We start from the raw sequence: 11,619 nt of genomic DNA on the forward strand, positions 1-11,619 counted from the left end.
AACAACGCGAGGCGGAGGGAAGATAAAAGAATAAATAAAAAAAAAAAGATGGGGTCACTTCATGGGAAACTATGACTGGTATGTTCCCCGCGTTTTTGATGCAGTGGTGGCATATACGTGTGGCATTGGCCATTTGTAAGCTGCACCCCCTTGGGCGCGGATTCATTCCATTCTGACTCGAGGCTTTCTCTCTGGTTTTTCTTCTTCGGGTCGTATGCATTCTTCGGTACCTTCAAAGAACGTGGCTTCGGGGGTCTGAAGCAGCTAGCTATGGGACGAGGTTTCCATCGAAGCTGCGGGTTCGTCGACACCTTTCGAAATGCGGAGCTCTCGCCTTTCGCGTTTCTCCAGTCCACTCTCTCGCTTTCTTTATCTCTCTTTTTTTAATATTATCTTGCGTTCCAGTTAGAGGCAGGTGATGAGAAATGCCTGAATGGACGACGGGACAGTCAGACGCCCCCGAAAGACTAATTTTTCAACCATTCATGCAATGTCTCTCCAGTACTGGACACCACCCTACCTTGCTTCTGGGACGTCTCCTGGCGGATCCTGCACAGGCTGGGACATGGTTGCAAACGTACAGCAAACGCTGAGCTCTTTTCTTCGTTTCTTTCTTCTTCTTCCTTTTTTTTTTTTTTTGAGGTTCCACAAGTGATGTTGCAGGAGAACGCAGTACTATAGAAGTGTAAGCAGAAAGAGATATAAGTAAAGAAAGGTGCAGGGGGTACGGGACAAGGGTTTGAAAACGAAGTTGATGCGGTGGTTTCATGCCTGGGATTCTGCTATTGTACGTCTAGAAGAGGAAGAATCGTATGTTCGTGACGCTTAGCAACGTGAAGCGAATGCAGGGGAAACGGGGAGCACATCTCGACGCGCCCGAATTGACTAAAAGAACTGAGCCTTTTTTTTTCTTACATTTTTTTGCGCAGAAAATGAGAGGAAATCGGGCGCACCTTCGAGGAAGAAAAAAGAGGATTCCGGACATCTCCTGTTTCGCATCACGGACAGAGGTCGAACCGGAACTGGTCGAACGTTGGTGGTGCAAGAACACGGCCACTTTGTGTCAAAGAATCAGCGACTCTGGGAATCCGAAAAATCTTGCTCCGATTGGAGAAGCCATGTATATGCGCTGAATGGGGATTCGCACCTTCCACCGGTACATGGCGAGAGGGGACAATGTCTGACAAAAAGAGACCATTGCTGTACAAAGAGAATTCGCTTTGCAGATCGCACATTTGTCGAGCACACGGAGACAAGATGAAAAGAATTCTACCCGTTTCAACGCCTCCCCTTCTTCGAATATTTTTTTTCTTGTAAACTTCTCTCTGCGACTTCTGCTTTCGCAGTCGAGTACGTTTGTCTTACCGGTTTTGTAAACCCATCGAAGCGGCAGATCGTGGTTTTACGGGTACAAAAGTGCGAATCCGGAGCACGCGAATTCGAGAAATGCGAGTTCCTTCTTGGCCTGACACAAAGAGGCGCGGGAGCAGCGTGATAAATGGAAAACCGCTGGGTATTGTTTGAGGCGCTCGAGGTACGAGTGGTATGCGGTATACCTCACCGTCTGAAAGTCTGCAAAGCGGGCTTTCTTCACTCAGAACAGGGTCTTGCCAGCTCGTTGACTTTTTACCCGCCAGAAGTCGCAGACGAAAACCGGTGTGCTGGCCAGATTAGAGTTCATGAATTTATACACTGCGCAGCGAGTTTACCAGGCGCGAAACGTTCTTATAAGTACAGTACTCGTTAGACGGTGTTTCTGGGGCTTTTGGGACAGCAGTCGAGGTAAGCAAGCGACGTTTAGAGCATTGGTGAAAAAACAGCAGTTAAGAGATTGATAGGGCCAGATCTCTTGCAGGCATAGGTAAGTATAGACGCTACAAAGTAGGTATAGACGTTTTGGGGAAGAGAAAAATAATTAAGCAGATGTCTACAAGGTGCTGTAATGAAAAAAGCATGTATAGCATATCTGATTAACTCAAGCTGGCTGGGTGAACATTTGTCACCGCCCTGTTTCAAAGGGAATGCAAATAAATCATCATCATCATCGAAGGTCAGCCGACTTTAGGTACACACCGACACTTGTCATAGGATTTGATACGCTGACATAGTATAGTTATTCCTTGAATTCTTCGCTTCTACAATCTACACACTCTCGTAGCCTGTCTGGCATATCAAATGACTTTGAAGTGTGTGTAACATAATGCCATAATCTGCTGATTCGTTGACTGCATGCCGCAATTGGTGCGACACTTTGGTTTCACAAACGCTACACGTGCGCAATAATTGTATAAGAATGTGCTTATCGTTGTGTGTTTTTTTTTTTTAAATATCGTGGCACGTTTGATGCAGAGGAGACGCTCAATATCTGCTGTCCGCAAGTATGCGTTCTCTGCTTTATTCGTTTTTACATTTCATAGACTTGAAGAGGTCGGGTGGGTAAATGCACACAACTATTGACGAAGCGTTACCGAAAGCTATAGGTTTGGTGTACGTAAGCGTAATGTATTGTTGCGCAGAAGCTGCGGCGCATGCAAAGAAGAGCACAAATATTTGCCCTGTTCTTCGCTGTCTCGTCTCTTCTGCGACGTTTACATCGCAGAAGCAGCCGAGGTGAATCGATGGACGTCACCAGACAACATCGTAAAAAAAAAAAAAAGAAAAAACAAACATACGTATACCAGCAGGAGACAATCGCTGTGCGCGCTTGTTCTGATTACAGTAAAATTTCGTCCTATTGTCGAACGCGCCCTATTGTCAGTTATGATTGGCTAACATGGTGGCTACGCCGTCTCCGATAGGCTCAAAATGCCAACATGGCGGAACTTGTCAGTGTGCAGGAACAGTACTGCCGCAAATGCAGGAGAGATGCCTTGCAGGAAAGATGCTGCAGCCTCGTCGGAATCCAGTCGAACCCGGTTATAACGATGCTCGCGCGCAAGAAAAAAAAAAATCCTTCAAGATATCAGGTAATTCGGTATACTGAAACTCGCTTATAACGAACTTTAGGGATCTTCTGAGATGCGTTCATTAAATATACGAATTTTTAATCTCCAGTTGAGAAAAGAAGTAAGGAAGATATCCATTTACTCTGAAAACGGAAAGCAGCGTAGCAGGCAGCAATCTTCTCCTGTGCCTTAAGGTATTCCTCAGCTTCGCTAAGAATAGCGTTCTGGATGTGCGAGATTGTGCAGAAGACCTACGATCCAGTCCGCTTCCCTCAATGTCGGCACAGTATACCGGTGCAGCGAATGCACAGCGAAGGTGCGCCCTGAACCTGGCAGTCCGGAGTCCTATATATCAATTAAATGTCCAGTTTGTTATGAGGGAGTATTTTCACGTGAGCATCGGTCAGTAAGCGTCGGGTATGCTCGATATAAAAAATGATTCGTTTTATCCGGGTTCGTTATGTTCGGATTTGACTATCTATTTTTACTATTTGCATGTATTTGCACGTATTTTTTGCATGTATTTGCATGTATTTGCATGTATTTGCATGTATTTGCATTTATTTTTACTGTTTGCATGTATTTGCATGTATTGTATTTGCATCGGAAGACGCAAAAAGTGAGCAGATCAAGTCCAATCATACGGTTGATCGCAGGGGTTTCTTTCATACGGTGGGGAGGAAGGGGGCGGCCTATTTTTTGGGGTGGTGGAGGAGCGCCAGAGGCAATCGCGTGCGTAACTCGGCCGGAGAGGAAGTCTATTCAATGCCTCTCCAGCTGCGACACTCTCCCGGAGGGCGAGGACGTGACGTCACGGCTCTGAGCGTCCAGAGGAGCGCGTCATGCCTATAGTTTGTTGCGGCCGATCGGTAATTGGCGATTTCAAGGGACTCGCGTCACGCTTTTGTGGAACCATTGTCCGCACGACCGAACTGAGCGCCCGGTCAAGTGGAAACTTTTAAAGAAGACTTTCCTTTCCCTCTGTGCACGCTGCTTGAGTTGAGCGAAAAGAAAAAAAATCAAACAAGCCACGCGATGCCGCGAAGTCCGTTAAGGGCGGAAGCAGCTTCTGTATACAGCTATCGAACCGGATGTGACGATGTCACGGCACTTCGAAACTGTGAAGCGTCAGTGGCTAGACTTTGGCTGATTAGACTTTCGTTTTGTAAAGTTTCTTGCGTCGTCCTTACTTCCGGCGTGACATGGGTGGATTGCAGCTTCGCCCTTGGAGCCTGGCCACCTCAAGAATAATTCAGTTTACTCGGGTCATCGTACGTAATGCTGCACTCACTGCACACCAAAGAGTTCTACACTTATTTGCGCTTAACGTGTCCCCGAACACTAATCGCCTTCAATCTCACGCGCATTGTTCTTATTTCACCCTCTGCGCTCGCTATAGCTTTACTGTCAGTAACGCTGTGCCCACGCTGATAATAGCATGCTCTTTGTTCATTTAAAGTACCGATAACGCAGGGTTAAAGAAAGGCGCGCAAAATAATTTGAAAATAAAACTTTAATAAATACATGTGTTTGACATGTCAATTGAACCTATGAGACGCATCAAAGGATGGCACACGATTAGACGATTTGATTAAATAAGGAAATTCCCATGTGTAGGAAGCAGGCAGCTGATTAAAGTGGATAGGGATGATTGGAAATTACCTTGTGTGGGCTTCATTCAGCAGTGGGCGTAAAATCATCTGTCATCTGTTCTTTAAACTTAGTGTTCCGTTTAATCTTGATGGTCCCTTCCACCGTGGGCGTAAAATATATTGACAATGATGGTAATAAAGCAGAAGAAGAAAATAAAGAAAAAGGAAGAGTTGGCAGGACCTTAAAAAAACAAAACAGTGCCTGTGCGACCGACGGTAAGCTCCGGTAAAAACAGTCGTGCGCTGTGCGACCGACGGTAAGCTCCCTTAATTAAGTTATGCGCAAGCAGCTTGCGTCCATTGTATCTAAATCTCTCCATAGGGATCTAGCTTTGGAAATTGTGGACCCAAACTACTCAGCGGACACTATCGTCCCTGCGATACAGGACTCTGTGCTCGTTCGTTGCTACTGACGCTTTTTCGGTTGTACTCTGCGCCGCCTGAGTCCTCTATATTACCCGCTAAGCTATAGCCATGCCGTTTGCGCCAAAGTCATTCGAGCTCATTGGCCGGGCACCACGCAATGGCGCGCCAGTCGACTTCCGGTCGCATGCATGCAGGTCAGCGGTACACACTGCAGACCAATTCACACGCTTAATGGTCTCGAAGGGTGCATACACACATCACGTCTTACACCCATAAAGGGTGTAGGGGTGTGAATTATAGACAGAAAGCACCCTTAAGGGTTCGAATCGGCTTACCCTATACTACCAATTTTCCTACAAAAATTGCTAGCGGCGTCGGCAGTGGCTGCGAGCAGGGCGGTTCAATCAGCCTATAGGAATGACGCACAGTAGAACATGGATTCGGCTAAACTTCGTTCTTCTGGCTTTAGATGGCTTCGTGACCTTGAAAATTGATAATTTTGAAAAAAAAAAGAACGTTGCGTTACATCTGCAACAATTTGCAATGATTGTGCATGTGCTCGGAATCCTATTGGCTTCATGAGTTCCGAAGTATACGATTGCTTGGAAATTTATCTGTCTATAAGAGGCAAATAAAGCTTCGCGAATAAAGCCATATAAAAAAAGTTGCAGTGGCTTAGCTCGGCTATGCCAGGATATACGTAGCGTTAGCAAAGGTTCAGCTGATTATTCTTAGCTTTCCTGGTTGTCTAGATTGTCAAGGATTAGCTTGATTGTCATGCTTACTGCTGCTCCAATGACACACACGCGGTATACGTATTATGTGGCACATGTATTCATTCCTCCTACGCTCAACCGTTAATTGCCAGGCAACTACTTCGGGATCCGATGAGTCAAGCTTCTCCGTTCTTCTGCGCTGTTGAGCAGCATTTGCGCTCTCCTTCTCCATGGCTATTGACCCTTTTCGCGGAGCAATTTGTTTTAGAGAAACGAGATGGCGCTCACGGCGGCGCGCCATACCTCTCCTCAGTGACCGCGCACGAATACGAAACCATTACCGCTTCTACCTTGCTTCTGTGCGATCAGCTGTCGGAAATGCAACTGAGTTTTCGCTAAAACACTGTGCTCCAATCATGCTAGATTGAATCATGTGGATTGAAGACGTGTGCAATAGTTGGCAGCAAAAATAGTCACTGGCATGTTAAGGAATAGAATGAATCTTTGTGGCCAAGTTCGCGGACCGCTGCTGAAACTGTCCGAACGTGTTACCGGCACTTCGTGATGTACGGCTTTCCTCGATGATACAGAAATTTTCTCATCCGCCAGCCTTGTATCGCTAACCTTCAAAGAAAGGGCTTCATCCCAGGAACGTCGGCAACAGTGAGTACTGCTCGTTAAACAATGACGAAGGGAGTAGTGCCGCTTCCTGTCATAGTAAGTTTCGCGCACAGTTTCTGCACACATCTACTCCAACTGGCACGGAAACTTACGCCCACTCTTTCACCAACGTGTTAAGAATAAGTGAATGGATGCACACTTGAATATATGCGCACTATATACGCACAATAAATGACGGACTACACCGATGGCGCACGAATGGTCGAAGCTGAATGTTTCGTGACGGTTCACAAGAGTAAGCGAGTTACTAGCTGTAATATATATTTGCTACAAGGTATTACAGTATACAAAACAGCTACGTTTCAAGCCGTGCGCAGCAAGAACAAATCTATCGGCACTGAGCACACCCGCGAGCGATTAGGCATAAAATAATCAGATAGTGGCCGCACCGAGGAACTTCACTGAGACAGAAACTGACAAGCCACTGCTTCAAAATATTTGCCGAATAAAAAAATGAAGAAAAAATACTAATCCTGACTGAATTCATGAGCGGAATGTTTGGATAGTTTGGAATACATATTTAGTCCCGCTTTTAGACCAAGCACCATATACGCTGCTTGCACCGTTTGGACATAGCTTAATCAGCTCCGAAAGCGCTTTTGCGTGTTGTCTGCAGCTGTGATCAAAGCTTCGTGTCGTCCACCTAGTCACCGTCTACGATATCTCCGAAAACAGAGGTTTTCTAGCTGCGCCGGCGTCATACACTTCCATTGCTGATTGACCTAGGCGCTGAGTGTTATCTAGTCATTTTGGTAGCAACATCTATGACCGGTACAACCGGCGCACCAGGGAGGGCATTCTGTAAGCGTCCACCTAGTGTACATGCCCATTTCGTCTGCTGCTGAAGTGCTGATGGGCTGGGGCGCCTGTCTCCTTCTGACGTGTACCCCAGCCCAGCCAATCAGCGCATCAGCAGCAGACGACGACGTGGACATGTACACTATGTGGACACTCACAGACTACCCCCCCCCCCCCCCCCCCCACCCCTTCCTGGTTCCTCAACACGGAGATGGTTTTTGTCTCTAAGCCGCTCCAATGAGACGTGCCTCGCGTTTACGTATGCGACGTTCGCGTGCTTCGGCATCTCTGCGCGTGCCGAGGTCCGAATCAACGCACGCACGCAAGTTTCCCGCCACTGAACGTTCCGCAGTGTTCGTGCCTGAACGCGCCGAACGCACCTGCGCCGAGAAAATTGGTCCCCCGTGAACCCGCCCACCTTCACCGCTCATCGCAGAAGCAAACTGCCAACGGGACGGGCAGCCGGAACCGTTGTATTTCCTACAGACTTCTGCTTCGTAGCTGTAACGGAAGTGCTGTTTGTTGCGCTTTGTTTCGTTTGTCCGACTATTCACTTTAAACGGACGCTAAAGAGACATACTAAAGATGTTTAGCATGGCAAAGTACGTTTTAAACTGTACGTTCATTCATTCGACGGTGAAGGGTTGATTACTAATATGGCAAAACAAAAGGAAAAATGTGTTGCGTCGGGCCAACATGTCGCACCCGGGTATAGTTAGAACACCGTCCGAGGAGTTTAAGCGCAATGATAAACCTTCCTATCACTGTCAATGCTTCGCCCTTCGGGCGAAATTTGGCAAATTTCAGAGCGCAGCTCTTAAGCGCCCCCGTTCCTGGGTTGAGCGTCGCCATTCCTCGGCGTAACCGCGTGAACGCGCTCGTGCCACTTCTCGTGCCTTCGTCTTCTTCCACTGCTGGCTCCGATGCCGATCATCATGTCAGCATTCCCGTACTGCCCCTCCCTCCGCGAAGACGCTGACCGTACCGGCCCACTGCCAGTAGGTGCGGTGATCTTGCTCTAAAATTCCTTGCCTCAATATATCGCGAAATGAAAACACGTATACAGCTGCGCTCAAATTTCGCATAATCGTCGGGCATTTTTAAAACTTATTTCGAAATATTTCCTTGCGAAACATTCCATCATTCCGTCAAATTTTCTGTGCTCACGAGGGTTTCGACGGGGAATTCAGGGCGCAGGCGCCTTTTCCCAAGCGTACCACCCCTGAAGGAAGCCGAACGCCAGGCCGGGGTACGCTTGTGCCCATTTGAACCGGTGGGTGCCCGGCGGCGACCCGCCGCGGTGGCTCAGCCAGCTAAGGCGTTGCGCTGCTGAGCACGAGGTCGCGGGATCGAATCCCGGCCGCGGCGGCCGCATTTCGATGGAGGCGAAAAGCAAAAACGCCCGTGTGCTTGCGTTGTAGTGCACGTTAAAGAACCCCAGGTGGTCAAAATTAATCCGGAGCCCTCCACTACGGCGTGCCTCATAATCAGAACTGGTTTTGGCACGTTAAACCCCACAAAGAAGAAGAAGGGTGCCCGGCGGCGGTGGTAATCGAACCCACAACCTCCCGCAGCCGAGTGGGGCGCTCTGCGGCTTTCGGAAGTGCGTCAGGGGATGTCATAATTTTCAAGTTATATTTTGAAATATAACTTGAAAATTATATTTTTCCCCTCTTCTCAAACACATTTAGACGCACGAAAAGTTGTCAAATTTATCTTGGCTGAATTATATACGTTATTTTAAAACGTAGTGTAGTGCTCACGTTGATGACTTGTTTGACATTTTTAATAATGTTCCACGTGTGTGTAGGAAATGTACCCATAATAACTACTTCATATTTTCCACATCTATGTCTTCTTTCTTTCTTTCTTTCTTTCTTTCTTTCTTTCTTTATATATATATATATATATATATATATATATATATATATATTCCACTTGCTGCTATGCTCTAGGCGTTATATTTCTGAGGGAGACGACGAGTTTGATACTTTTGTCGGGCATTAACTTGCTTTTACGTCGACCTATTTTACAACTGTACCGTGAGTGCGTTATCTAAAGAAAGTCTGTTCTATTCTATTTAGAATAGACTACGATAACTAGACTCAACTAGACGCTTTCAAAATCCACGGCGTCGTGTCGAGTTGACGCGGGACAAGTGGGGGATTCCCCTTCCGACACGCGCCTCCACGGCGTTCCTTTTCTCTCTCTCTCTCTCTCCTCCACACCTTCTACACAAGCTGCGTGGTCAGAGACCCCACTCTTTAAATAAACTGCAGTGCCAGCGAACCCCCGGCACATGATCGGCACTCGGCGCTATGGGCAGCGATCACCTGCTCGCCAATTAAGCCGCCCGAGCAAACAGCCGCGCTATCCGGCGTAGGATCCAGCGCTGGTTGACCGTTGGAACGTATACGACGCTATGTCGCGGCGCATGAACGCAGTTTATGAGGAGGAGAAGAGGAGGGTACTGTCGTTGTTGCTAGCAAAGAGGTTGAGGGTTCGCGTCCTCTCTCGCTCGCTGCTCGTGAACACCTGCGACATCCTTCCCCTGACCCTGTTGAGATAGAGGAGGCAGTTGAAAGCACTGAGTACAGTTCCCTCCGGTATTAGGCGGAAACACCTCAGTAACACTCGGAAGGTCGCTGAATTAAAGCCAACAGACGACTTATGCTTCATTTGCGGATATCTTGTTTGCTTGCTGCTTGCTAGCTTATTAAACTTTAAGAAAATCTATATGTATACACACTTTAGAACCATCTAGGTTAACGATGTCAGCGCGGTGTGCCATATCAGAAAATATTTCCGAATGAAATGGGAGAAATGTTGGAGCTAATATTCAACGATTTTCTTTATTATTTTTATTTTACTGTATTCTTTTTATTTGAACAATAAAGGAGTTCTCGAAACTGTAAACTCTTTCCGAAGAATTTCGGTCGGTGTTCTTTTAGGCGTCATCGAGGCTTATATTCGCAAAGGACGTTCTTACGCTTAAACTCATGATAAGAGTCGATGAGTTGCCAGACAATCGCGATGTTTGGCATATCACAAGCGAAGGCGCGCCGCCATCCAATGGCAAACAGCTCTCACGAAACGCTTCGTAAATTCTGCCCCATAACCGCAGCGCATTCAAACTCCAGCTCTGACGTCTCACCGTACCTTTGACGTCACGTTCTAGTATCCGCAACAACCCGCTTTGCCTGCCGACGTACAATATTATCCTTCCCCTGAAAACTTTGCTCCAGGAAAGCTAGCGTTAATGTCGTCTCTGTTGCTTGTTATCGCTACACATAGCGTTCACTATTTTTTCTCCTTTTCAGTTTCCGTAAAAGGTGCAAATTTCCTTTCCTCGAGTAAAACAGTTCGATAAACGCGAACGTCGTGGATTGGTGACGGAGACTAAAAAACCAGCCGGCGACACTGCGGAACCAGCCAAGCGTGCAAAACCACAGCGGTCCTTGAGCTCAGCTGTCTTGTCGTTGGGAAGCCGGCTGCAACTGGTGCAACAGAAATACACACATAAACAAAAGGGTGGTTGCACGGACGGCGCCGATTAATCGCATCTGCTCTCTCGCACTCGAAGCGACCCGGCTGCTATAGCTCTGGTATAGCGCCAGGCCATAGACCCGGCCGGCTCTGCTTAAGATTGTCGTACGCAAAGCGTTACGTATACTCTGCGTACGATAAACACACTGTATACGGCGAGATGCTATAGTGGCACCGTGCGTGGGACGTTGGCCCGGTGACACGGAACGCCCCTCTGCCAGAAGGCCTTATAACGCCACTAAGCCAGGAGGAAGAAATCAGGGGGGGGGGGGGGGGGGGGGGGACTCACTTGCAGCAGGCGCAGCGGAGGAAGTTCCTTCCACTCCAGGACGATCCCCTTTTCCGTTCCTCCGACGAACACCTGCTTGGCACCTACGCTAAACATGCGGCGCGTCGGTCATTCTCCTGGGTCGACCTACGGCACGACCTACTGAAGCGGCACGCTGATGATCGGTTTCGCTGTTCGCACGAACGGTACACGGAGTGCATAGCAGCGAATGAATGAATGAATGAATGAATGAATGAATGAATGAATGAATGAATCAATCAATCAATCAATCAATCAATCAGCTACTACATCGGCCTTCATAACGATTCGCAGCATAGCAGATTACTGTTTGCTACTGTCCTTGCCATTGTAACTTTTAACCAAGAACAGGAGGTCCCGATTCAGTTTTACGAAGGGACCTCCTTCTGTATACCTCTATCTGTAAAGCATTTTGCGAAATAACAAAAAATTATCGATACCTGGGCAGCCGGAGCGAGTGCCACAACGTAGCGATGTTCTGCCCCCACGTGACCACCTTCTGTGTTATGACGTCACGACACACAGACATCTCTAGAGAAACGAAATCGAAACACGTTGTAATAAACCGTACATGGTAAATCAGTTAGGACGCCGTGAGGTTTGCCAGT

This window comes from Dermacentor silvarum, chromosome 9, assembly GCF_013339745.2.
Source record: "Dermacentor silvarum isolate Dsil-2018 chromosome 9, BIME_Dsil_1.4, whole genome shotgun sequence".
In the NCBI taxonomy this organism is placed as follows: Eukaryota; Metazoa; Arthropoda; class Arachnida; order Ixodida; family Ixodidae; genus Dermacentor; species Dermacentor silvarum.